We start from the raw sequence: 11748 nt of genomic DNA, 5'->3' as shown, positions 1-11748 counted from the left end.
CAAAACTCCGTCTCAAAAAAACAACAAAAAAAAAGAATGTCACTCTACTAAAATATCTTATCCAAATATATTAATTTCCAAGAAATTTTAAAAACTAAAAACTTTCTTTTCCACTCTTCCTTAATACTTAAAATTTTCTAAATGCACTTCATCTTCAAATATCTCTTTGAAAAATAATTTAATAGCTTATGAAATCTTTAGGGCATATTTCTACTACATGTTATCACTAAATTAAGACTTTTTAAAATTTATTCATTTGTATTTTTTCTTTTTTCACTGACATGTAATAATTGTACATATTTATGGGATACAGGATATTTCAATATGTATATACTATATGTAATGATCAAATCAGGGTAATTTGCATATCCATCACTTCAAATATTTTTCATCTCTCTGCACTGTGGACATTCAAAATCCTTTCTTCAAAAAACTTAAAAAGGCCAGGTACCGTGGCTTATGCCTATAATTCCTGCACTTTGGGAGGTGAAGGTGAGAAGATCGTCTGAGGCCAGGAGTTCAAAACCAACCTATGCAACACAGTAAGACCCCGTCTCCACACACACAAAATAATAATAATGCACACACACACACACACTCACACATTTCAATCACTTCCAACTTTTTAATATTATATAATAAATTATAGTTAACCATTAAAATCTAAAAATTTTAAGTTAAAATTGTACTGATTCCCAATTTTAAAATTCCACATAGGCCAGGCATGGTGGCTCATGGCTGTAATCCCAGCACTTTGGGAGGCCGAGGCAGATGCCTCACAAGGTCAGGGGATCGAGACGATCCTGGCCAACACAGTAAAACCCCGTCTCTACTAAAATATAAAAAAAACTAGCCAGGCGTGGTGGTGCGCGTCTACAGTCCCAATTACTTGGGAGGCTGAGGCAGGGGAATCACTTGAACCCAGGAGGCGGAGGTTGCAGTGAGTCAAGATTGTGCCGTTGCACTCAAGCCTGGCGACAGAGTGACAGTCTGCCTCAAAAAAAAAAAAAAAAAAAAAATCCCCAAATAAGTAGTGCATTCTAGTAATTATTATTTGTTTTCACAAAACAGAATGGTCTGATTTTTCAACATGCTTGGACTCTAGTCTTCACTCTACCCCTAGCTGTCTAACCTCACATGAGCTGAGATTGCGCCACTGCACTCCAGCCAGGTGACAAAGCGAGAGCCTGTCTCAAAAAAAAAAAATTCCACGTAAGTAGTGTATTCTAGTAATTATTATTTGTTTTCACAAAAACAGAATGGTCTGATTTTCAATATCCTTGGACTCTAGTCTTCACTCTATCCCTAGCTGTCTAACCTCAGATGAGTTACACCTCTCAAGACCTCAGTTTCTTAACCTATAAAAAGAGTGCTCTAAAATGTCATTCTGAGGCACTTACTTCTCTTTCGTATTTGTCTAGCACTGTGCCAGAAACTTGATAACTGTCCACAGCGAAGGAGGCTAGAGAGGAACATGTCCGAAGCCTCTGAAATTTCACACAGCACAGTTTTAAATGTACTGTGAAGTTTAGGTTTTAAAATACAAAACCAACTACCGCAACAGTGTCTCATCATTTTTATAGTGACATAAGCAAACAAATTTCCAGGACACCAAGCGCTATTCATGTTATCAATCCTCTTTTAAAAAAACAGTGATTTTAGTTATAAAAATGAAATTCTGCTAAGTTTCAAGAGCGTTTAAAGCAGGCACCAGCCCAGCACTTGTTTTCACAGCTCTACTACTACAAATTTTATCAACACCCACTATTGTCTCTGAATGGCATGTAAAAGTGCTCTGTGCCATGTTCTTGATGAATTGCACAGACACAAGTCCTACTCCACCTACACAACCACTATGCCACAAACGCAATGCCTTTAAAAGAGGGCTCTCTTTTGCAATAAAACATTACAAATCGTAGCTACAAGTAAAGCAAATGTTGCAAGAGATAATTTCAGTAGCTAAATCAGCATTAAAATTCCTCACTTGTCTCACTACTATTCATTAAGCATGTTATTAAACAAACATAACTATAAAAGGAAAAGCTAAGGGTTATTTTACATTGTAAAAACAGATAAGCCCCTGCAAGGATGCTTCCATTGGTCTTTAGTATGATTCAGTTCTATTCAACTGTGAGTTTACTAAATCTCAGAGATTTCTACAAGAACATCCCTATCAGACTGACATTGAGCTGGCAAGATTAGATTTCAAATGTCATGCTAAAGATGCTCCAAATTTAGATAAGAAAAGAGGTCATTGACTATTCTTATCCATTGTTTTTTTCCTGTTTATGTCATACATTTACAAATACTCAGTTTAAATGATCTCAGCAAAAACTCAAGCAAATTTGTTTCTGGCCCATAGGAAGACATTGAAATCTATGAAACTAAGAATTTGGAGGAAAAAAAGATGGTGAGGCTGGAGATCACTGAAGTCAAGTATATCCTTGAGGCCAGGGAATGGCGTCCACCATGACAGTAGTGAAAACGATCATTGCTGTGTTACTGTCACAGCTCTGCAACTCACAGAGTGCCCCCGACTGCCACATCTACTTCTGAGCCAGTTCTCAGCGCCAACTTGGAGGTCATAAGCAGTCTTCTTCAGCAAGAGGAAAGGATGCATGACCAAGAAGGCCCCATCCTGCCCACAGGATTCTCTCTTAAGATATTTCTCCGAGAAGTTGAAATGGTTTCTGCATTCCAGGGTTCTTATCTTGGGTTTCTGAAACCCTAGTAGCCCACTGGTTGGAATGCAGGAAGTCTTGACCTTCCAGAAATCTTACACAAAATTGCCGGAGGGAGGAGGCACAGTTTACATACAGATGTGCATTCTTTTTTACAGGGAAGTGAACTGGATGGGATCGGGGGTACATGCTTCCATCAGTTAATATCCTTAACTCCCGTAAAACATCAAGGGAGTCACTGCTGTACAGAACAGCTGCTATGATCTTAAGAGTTCTTCTTTTCCAGAGGCATGAATGTAAACAGAATGGCCAGCATATCGGAGTAAAGGAGGAGGAGCTCCTTCTCTGTGTATCAGGGAACTATGGGAACCATTCACTCAAATGCCTTTCATCAGAAAAAAACTGTAAACGTCACCCAATCTTTTCTTTCTCTTTACCTGAATTTCTTTAGTTCTCCTGTTTGAGTTAGTTATTCAATCTTTTAAGAGTTGCAGTTAAATTTCACAGACTGCTCAAACAGTATGGCCCTCAAGTTGTAAATATTAATACAATTCTACTTAAAAAGAGTATGACCTTTAACTTCTCCGAATTTGTTAATAAAAGGTGGTAATATAGATGAAAACCACAGAGAAGAAGACGTGGTAGGAGAGTAACTGTGAACATATATGGGTTCTCTAAGGAATGCATACAGAAATACAATCGATAAACTTGATAGAATTAATTGTTACTCTGGTCATTCAAAATGACCTCAATTTTATCCCATAGTAAGAACCACTGGCAATTCTATCACGTTTGCGCTCTGCCAATTAGAATTACATAAACATTTAAAAATATCACTGCAATTCAAGACTTTAAAATGTGAAATAATTTAAAGGGCAACTAATTCAAAGGTAAGGGCTTCAATCCCTTAGAAACTGAACTCTGTACGAAACTGACCAGTGGTCCAGGAGAGCCACAAGATCTCATTTACCACCTGCGTCAATCTCACTGAGCACCTGGCACATTCTCACAGGGCACACAGCCGATGCTCGATACTTACTCCACACTGTAACTCACTAAACACTCAACAGTCCCATTTCGTTTCAAGATGATCAATAAACTGACTTCTTAGTAGTTTGTTATTCTTCTATTAATGCCTTCAAGAAAGTCCAGATCAATGCAAAATGCCAGGCCTCTGAGTTGAAATCGAAATCTCACTTCACTTGGTGAATCACAGCCAATGTGACTTCACTTTCTTGCCATAGGCTGCTGTGGAGCAAAGGTAAATTCCTCATGTGGCCAAAACACACCTGAGTGTTTCTGAGGCCTAAGGATGGAGAGTCAAAGCTCACCCCAGGCTCCTTCTAGGTCTCCCCAGAACTCAAGAGCAAAGACGTCTCCCAAACAATTGCTTAAATCACAACTGAATGAAAGAAACCACTTAAAACTTGCTGGTGAATTCAAACATAAATATGAAATTGGATTGTTTCATATGATCATTAAAGCAAATAAAAAGTCCATCCAGAGTAGCCTAAAGCTTTGAGCTCAGGCTTTTCCCAGAGGAATTCATACCCACATTGATACAAATTATCACAAAGAGTTTCCATTTGAATTTTTATCAGGACAAGTACCTTGGAAAGTTGCAAATATTCTGTGAACTATGAGCGTCATGTATGAATAATAAGTACCCTTTGCTAGAACAGACAAGGTACATCGTGGGAGTGAATATAAAGTAAATTTTAGGAAGGAAAAAAAGGACGATCCAAAGAAACAGCCACCCTTCTGAAGGGGAAAATTTCTTTCAATAAAGATGTTTTTTGTCGGGCGCGGTGGCTCACACCTGTAATTCCAGCACTTTGGAAGGCCGAGGCAGGCAGATCACGAACTCAGGAGATCAGAATTATCCTGGCTAACACGGTGAAACACTGTCTCTACTAAAAATACAAAAAATTAGCTGGGCGTGGTGGCGGGCGCCTGTAGTCCTAGCTACTCGGGAGGCTGAGGCAGGAGAATGGTGTGAACCCAGGAGGCGGAGCTTGCAGTGAGCCGAGACTGCGCCCCTGCACTCCAGCCTGGGCGACAGAGTGAGACTCTGTCTCAAAGAATAAATAAATAAATAAAATAAAATAAAGATGTTTTCTACTTGAAGAAAAAACACAAAGAAGAAATTTGTGAAATTTTTATTTACTAATTGATTTATGGAAAGTTCATTTAAAATTTTATTAACTTATATAACATTTTAAAATAATAATACAATGAACATGCACTCACCACCCAACCCAAGACCTAAAATGAATACTATTTACTGCCCATCTAAGAACCAATCATGATATTCTAGCAGTGTGTGGTGAAGAACTATGATTAAAGAATTTGGAGCACCTGAGGTCCACTGAACAAAAACCTTGCGAAGTGATTCCCCTAGAAGAAATGGACTCATTCCAGGATTCCTTTAAATAATCTGCCTGAGTAAACTAAAAAATGTGAATCAATTTCTTGTCCAAACGCGCCTCCACCCAACCTCTCAGGAATGATTATCAAAAATTTTCTAAAAGGTACATTCACAAGAACCAGGAACCTGGAAAGTGAACCAGTGACACTCAACTCAGTACTTCGATGGAAACCTTCCTTGTACAATGGAAGAGCAATATCTTATAGGAATTGAAGTCTCCAGTAAAGATTCTTTTAAAATATTTTTTTCTTCTACTAGGCCAATGATAGGACATGAAACTGAATGTGTTTCTTCTAACAGAAGAACTCTTCCCTCTCTAACATGGAAGAGGCACAAATCTTTCCACTGTCAACATTTTATTTTATCAGTCCTTTTCCATGCCAACGTGCAAGCCAAGATTGAAATCAACACTAACCTGTAAAGGCTCACTGCTTTCCTGCTGGTCTTCAGAGTCTCCTGCTGAGAGAAGCAATGATGGGAGTGGTAACTAAAGGGCTCACATGATTTCTCCATTCTTTTTTTTTTAAGCCTCCACCTCCCAGACTCAAGCGATCCTCCCACCTTAGCCACAGATATACTCCCACCATATATACACACACACACTTGTAGGAAGACTTAGGGAGACTTGATGAAGCCAAAATGGGTTAAGGAAAGAAGAGAATTTTTCCCACAACTGTGGGAAAAACTAGTAAGAATCAACAAGGGACATAAACATTCTTTGTTGTGTATTGTTCACCAAATATTCCAAAAATGAATACAACACAGTCGGGGCTATTTTTTTTTTTAAGCTCCTGTTACAAAGGTCATGGAATGTTCTCGCATCACTTGCCTTCCCGATACTGAATCCCAGATTAGGGTCAGTTCTGCAGAGGGAGGTTAGTACACAGTAGTGCCAGAATGGGTGTGCGGTTGTTACTTTCATTTTTTATCCCATTTTACAAATTTTATATTTTATTTTTTGTAGGAGGATGGGGATATGACGAAAAATTAAATTCATGACATTTGCAGCACTAGAACTCTCTAGCTTCACGATTCAGTCTTGGATGTATAATGTCCTGTATCAAGAAATTCCAAGATTTTCCACAACACATCACATCCATACACACCCAGAATAACAGGGAGCCACATCTCTGAAAAGAGAGGTTCAAACTAAAAGTCTAAATAAGAACAGCAGAGATGTGACCCACATATTTGAATTCAGCCTTTAAAATAGCCTCATTAACGCAAATCTTTTCTTAAGTCAATACTAATTATACTCACCAGTGAGATCAACATAATGGCAGCAGAGGCCTTTCTCAGAAATATTTAAAGTTTAAGAGTCCACAGGAGGCCGAGCAAAGTGGCTCATGCCTGTAATCCCAGAACTTTGGAAAGCCAAGGCGGGCGGATCACTTGAGGCCAGGAGATCGAGACCAACCTGGGCAACATGGCGAAACCCCATCCATACTAAAACTATAAAAATTAGCTGAGCATGGTGGCACAGGCCCGTAATCCCAGCTACTAAGGAGGCTGAAGCATGAGAATCGCTTGAACCCACGAGGTGGAGGTTGCCGTGAGCCAAGATTGTACCACTGCACTCCAGCCTGGGAGACAGAACAACAGAAATAGACTCTGTCTCAAAAAAGAAAAAAAAAAAAAGTCCGTAAGAATGTGAAAAGTAACAGTATACTACTTGCTTCCATAGATTGATATGTAACAGTTTCCATTACTAAGATGGACGAGAGAAATTAATAGGTGACTCATGCTATGATTACCTTAACTAGCTGGAGCCTGATGGAAATGAATCCCTAATTGGCCGGGTGTGTGTGTGTGTGTGTGTGTTTGAGACAAACTCTGTCGCCCAGGCTGGAGCACAGTGGCACAATCTTGGCTCACTGCAACCTCCACCTCCCGGATTCAAGGGATTCTCCTGCCTCAGCCTCCCGAGTAGCTGGGATTATAGGTGCCTGCCACTGCACCTGACTAATTTTTGTATTTTTATTTTTTATTTTAAGTTATTGGACACATGTGCAGAACACACAGGTTTGTTACATAGGTATGCATGTGCCATGCTGGTTTGCTGCACCTATTAACCCAATTTTTGTATTTTTAGTAGAGACGAGGTATCACCATGTTGGTGAGGTTAGTCTTGAACTCCTGGCCTCAAGTGATCTGCCCGAATTGGCTGGGTTTTGTCAATGTCATCCACAACATTTCCACAGCCACAAGCACCCCTTCTAAAACAAGAGCTAGAAAGTCAAGTAAAAGGGAAATATAAGAGGAGTGCAGACAAATTTGTTACTACTAGTGAAATAAAAATGTCCAGCACACGTGCTTTTAATGATGCAATAGTAGCATCACCTTCATGTATTAGAGAGAACATTTAAATTACTTGCTTTGTGGCACAGACAGTTCTGAAATTGCCTGCTTAGAAGTGGTGGTATTTTTCAATACAGTACAGCAAAATAAAAAACTACTCTTAAAATCCACCAATGGAGTTCCCCAAATGTAAACATAATTATAGAATCCCTCTAAAACCAGAGTTACACATTGTTTTTTTGATTTTCCAGTGTACAGAGTAGAAACTCAGTTTTCAATGAAGGAATAAATACATTTGAAGACATATAAAACATCTTTTCTCAAACTGTTGAAATCAGTGGCATTCACTCAACAATAAAGACATACTAAACATGTGTTATGTGACAGATACTGTATTAGGTACTAAAATGAAAAGTTATTAAAACAGAAGACAATGACAAGAACAATTGTTTTCTGTTGTCATTCAAGGCTGTATCTATATAGTTTTGAATATTCAGATTAAAGGTTTAGAAATGAGTTAACAGCTTTGATTTTCAAGCCCATTTAGACAAGTGCTATCACTTAAGTGAAATCTTAGTTAATTTTTTCAGGATTCAGTTGGATGACAAAGCATTCAAATTATGTACCCAATACTAAACATGTGACTATTTAGAAATACATTCCACTGAAAGTTTTTTGATTTTGTTCTAAATGTTTGGCATCTACTAGGTAGTCTGTAAGAGTCTTTAAAATCAATGTATTCATATCCACATGTTTGGGAAAATAAAGCAAAAAGCGACATGAAGGTGCTTTCAAGATTCTGTTCTGAAAGTTGTTCACCAAAGGGCACCAAAGTAAAACCAGCAGATGGCTCTGAACACACAGAGAGAGAAGCGGGGAGAGAGAACAGAGGAAAGAGGGAGAGAGAGAGGGAGGGAGAGAGAGAGACAGGAAGAGAGAAGGGAGGGAGAGAGGTAGGGAGAAGGAGGGAAGGAGGGAAAGAGAGCGAAAAGGGGGAATGAGGGAGAGAGAGGGAGAGGGAGAGGGAAAAATAAAACAAGAGAAGACAGAGGCTAGGCTAAATAGAGAAGTTGCCAGAGGACTTCTGGGAAAAAACATTTGAAAAGGAAGGACTGAAAAGAGAAGAAATGGGCACAATGAGGACTCTGGGTCTGGCCATAACAGCCAGGAGAAACAAGGGTTTAAGCCAGGAGATCTGAAAAGAGAACAGAAGGTAGACCGCCTAGAATGGGAACAAGGTACTTCCACTTTGCAAAGGTGAATGTGTTTGCAGTGCAAAGCAAGAAACGTGAACTTTAAAATTCTCCAGGCACATGTGTTCAAATGGCAAAGATATGTGGGAATATAAGATGAAAAACTCCAGTGTAAAATTAGGCTTTTTAAATTGCCACAGCTCCCCTGTCTCCCCGGCTAGCTTCTATTCGCCTTCACAGTCTCCTAAGCCCAGTGACAGGAGAGCTCTGGAATGATTAGAGATTCTGGAATGAAAAGAGTTATGCCCACTGCTTATGAGGCCAAGGATTCTGCAAACTGGATCCCTGCAGATACCACAGCGCTTTACTCTGGTCTCCAAGGCCATGGCACACCCTAAAAGATTAAAATGCCTGAAGGTAAATGACCATTCCCAGATGAAGGCACAGCATGGAAACAAAGTGTGGGCCAAAGGAGGAAACTTCAAAAATCACAATAAAGTGCACTCTCAGATTCAATTCAGAAAGGGCAACTAGCAACTTTGTAGTAAAAGGAGGGGGAAAAAGTAGTATGTTCTGCACAGAGAGATCATTTCATGTGACGCTTCAGTGCAATTAAAATAAAAAAGGATTTACTAATTACAAAACAATCCTAACAAGGTACATAACTAACGTATAATATTCACATCCTATACATCTACTAGAGAAAGATAACAAACACAAAATGTTTCGCCTTCCGGAGGAGATAATTATTAAGTTTTAAAGACTGGTTCAGGCAAGAATGAAACAGTATCAAGTCAAGACCACATACCTTCTAATTTTATAACCCAGGCGGCCCTGGACAGGATTCAGAGAGCTCTTATTTGAATAAGACCTGACGATATCCCCTCATTAAAAGGATTAGCGCTTCTGCACAAACGTCCAGATAAATCTTATTACTGGTCCAAAATTAGTCACCTAAAGGCTTTAGACAGTTTCGCATAAATATTTACAACTCTGAAGAGGCTGAGTACTTTTTCTCTTGAAATCCAGGCACTAGACCCACTTCAAAAGCCACGTATGATTGTGACTTTTGCTGAGCATGTTGCTTTTCAACGAGTTGAAGATACAATCTCTCAATACCTTACTCCATAGACTAGATGTAAGCGTCAGAAGAGGATCGAAAGAAAGTTTTCCGGGCGCACAAGTACTCTGGGGTGAGGGGTACGGAGATTCTCTAAGCCTCAAGAACAGCGTTTCATGAAATGGGCTTCATGAAACAGACTTAAAAATACTGCCCAAGTCAAACGGATTTTAAAACGCACCTGGTTACTTTAAAATACCCAATACAAACACCAAGATGGGCCATTTTACCAGGTCCCCTGCAGAATGTGAAGGGGCTTCCAGCGCTCCAAGCCGGGTTTCTAATTTAAGCCAAGAACTCCAAGGGAGCGATGGCGACTTCGGGGACCCCGGCAGCGTGCAGGTCCGGGAGGTTCAGCCTACCCACCCGGAGAGGGGTGCGCCGAACTCCCTGGAAAGACGCAAGGGTCCCCGCGAAGTCGCCGTACCAGCCCCTCTCCCAGTTTCAGCGGTCACCGAAGTCCCCGAGCAAAGCCGACTGTACGGGGACCAGACGAGCCGAGGCGCACCCCGGGACGCAGCCCCGAGGACGAGGGTCCGCGGCTTCAGCCCCAGCCCACGGCCCCGGGACTCCCCGCCGAAAAGTCGCTGGAGTGCGGCCTCCGCGCAGCTGCGCGCAGCTGGACCCGTCCCTGGCCGCCCGCGCCCCGCTTCTTCCCCGCCGGCCCCAGCGCCCGGAGCCGCGGCCCCTCTCGCGGGGCGGAGATTGCAACTTACTGGGCTGCGCTGGGGCCGCGCCGAGACGGCGGCGGGTAGGCTGGCGGCTGGAACGCGTCGGGGCCCGCGGCTAGGGGAGGCTGGAGCAGCGGCAGCGCCTCGCTCGGTCCCGCGAACAGGAGCAACTCGCCTGGCCGCGCTGCAGAAGGCCGGGCTGGGGCCCGTGGCTCCACTCTGTGTACCGCCCCTGGCGAGGGTGCGGGGGGGGCCGGCCGGTGCCGCCTCCTCCAACCTACCCCCGCGCTCCCGGAACGCGACCCGGAGCCCGCCTCCCGCCTGGCCCCGGCCGCGCTGGCCAATCCCCGGGGTGGGCGGTGTGCGGCTCCGCGGGGTTTGCCTGGAGCCGGGCACACGTGGGCGGGCGCTGGCCCCGGGCTAGGCCCGCGGTCGCTGGCGGGAGAAGCGGGGCTGCGCGCGAGGACAAAATTCGTCCTCTCCTGGGAGGACCAAACCTCAAGGGCATTTCCGAATCTTCTAAGCAGAGTTCTAAGTGGGGTTTTGGTTCCCGCGTTTACTGTTCATTCTAGACAGATTTTGGAAATAAGAAAATAATAATAAAATACAATAATAGCAATGATAAATAGAAGCCCAGATGGATGTGCTTTGTCAAATGCAACCTAAACGTTGATAAATAATGTGCAGTTGCTATTTTGGAAGACTCCAGTAGCATGAATAGGTAGTCACGACTGTTTGGGGGTGGGTTTATAGGATATGACGTTATTTGCAGGGGAGCAAGAGCAGAAGTTACACAATCAGGGTTTCTCCTACTGTGCTATTGTTTACTTTAGGAGTCTCTGATAAGATTAAAGTCACAGTGTGAAAGCCTGTTAATTTTAATCCAATACGAAGCGAAACACGCACTGAATTGAACAATAAGTGTGTGTGTGTGTGTCTGTGGTTTGTCTTTAGAGACAGAGTCTCTGTCGCCCAGGCTGGAGGGCAGTGACACGATCGTGGCTCACTGGAGCCTCGACCTCCTGGGCTCAAGCGATCCTCTCGCCTCAGCCTCCCGAAATGCTGAGAATTACAGGCTTGAGTCACCACGCCCGGCCTATTACTATTTTTGTTTGACAGAAAGACCCACCTTACTTTGCTTAGTATTTGGGTAAACGTCTCTTTAACCCACCTACTAGTAATAACTTTAGCAAAGTGCCAGGTTCGTGTTGCTGCCTCACAGTACATATACAATTTTGATGTGGTATTCTAAATCATTCTTAACTTCAAGACATATTTCCCCAAGATAATCTAATAAATGGTGTGGGACTTCATTCCAGAAGATAGCACACACACACAAAATCCCAATTACTATTTT

The 11748-nt window shown here is 42.1% G+C and overlaps 1 protein-coding gene across 3 annotated transcripts in view; it reads right to left on the bottom strand.

Moving 5' to 3' along the window:
- SLC7A2 (solute carrier family 7 member 2) overlaps positions 1–5586 on the bottom strand; it is a 70017-nt gene extending 64431 nt beyond the window's left edge. For 2 of the 3 annotated variants that reach the window (XM_017867212.1, XM_017867211.1), the window contains exon 1: positions 5525–5586. The gene's annotated coding sequence lies outside the window, so the exon portion shown is untranslated. Of the gene's footprint in view, positions 1–3720; positions 4043–5524 lie in introns of those variants that run through there. The other variant, XM_017867214.1, reaches the window with a different exon arrangement.
- Between the last annotated feature and the right edge of the window lie 6162 nt (positions 5587–11748).

The sequence above is a fragment of the Rhinopithecus bieti genome, unplaced genomic scaffold, assembly GCF_001698545.2.
Source record: "Rhinopithecus bieti isolate Rb0 unplaced genomic scaffold, ASM169854v2 scaffold_2888, whole genome shotgun sequence".
NCBI lineage: Eukaryota > Metazoa > Chordata > Mammalia > Primates > Cercopithecidae > Rhinopithecus > Rhinopithecus bieti.
The sequence above is the reverse complement of the archived record's forward strand: the minus strand, read 5'-3'. Positions and strand labels throughout refer to the sequence as shown.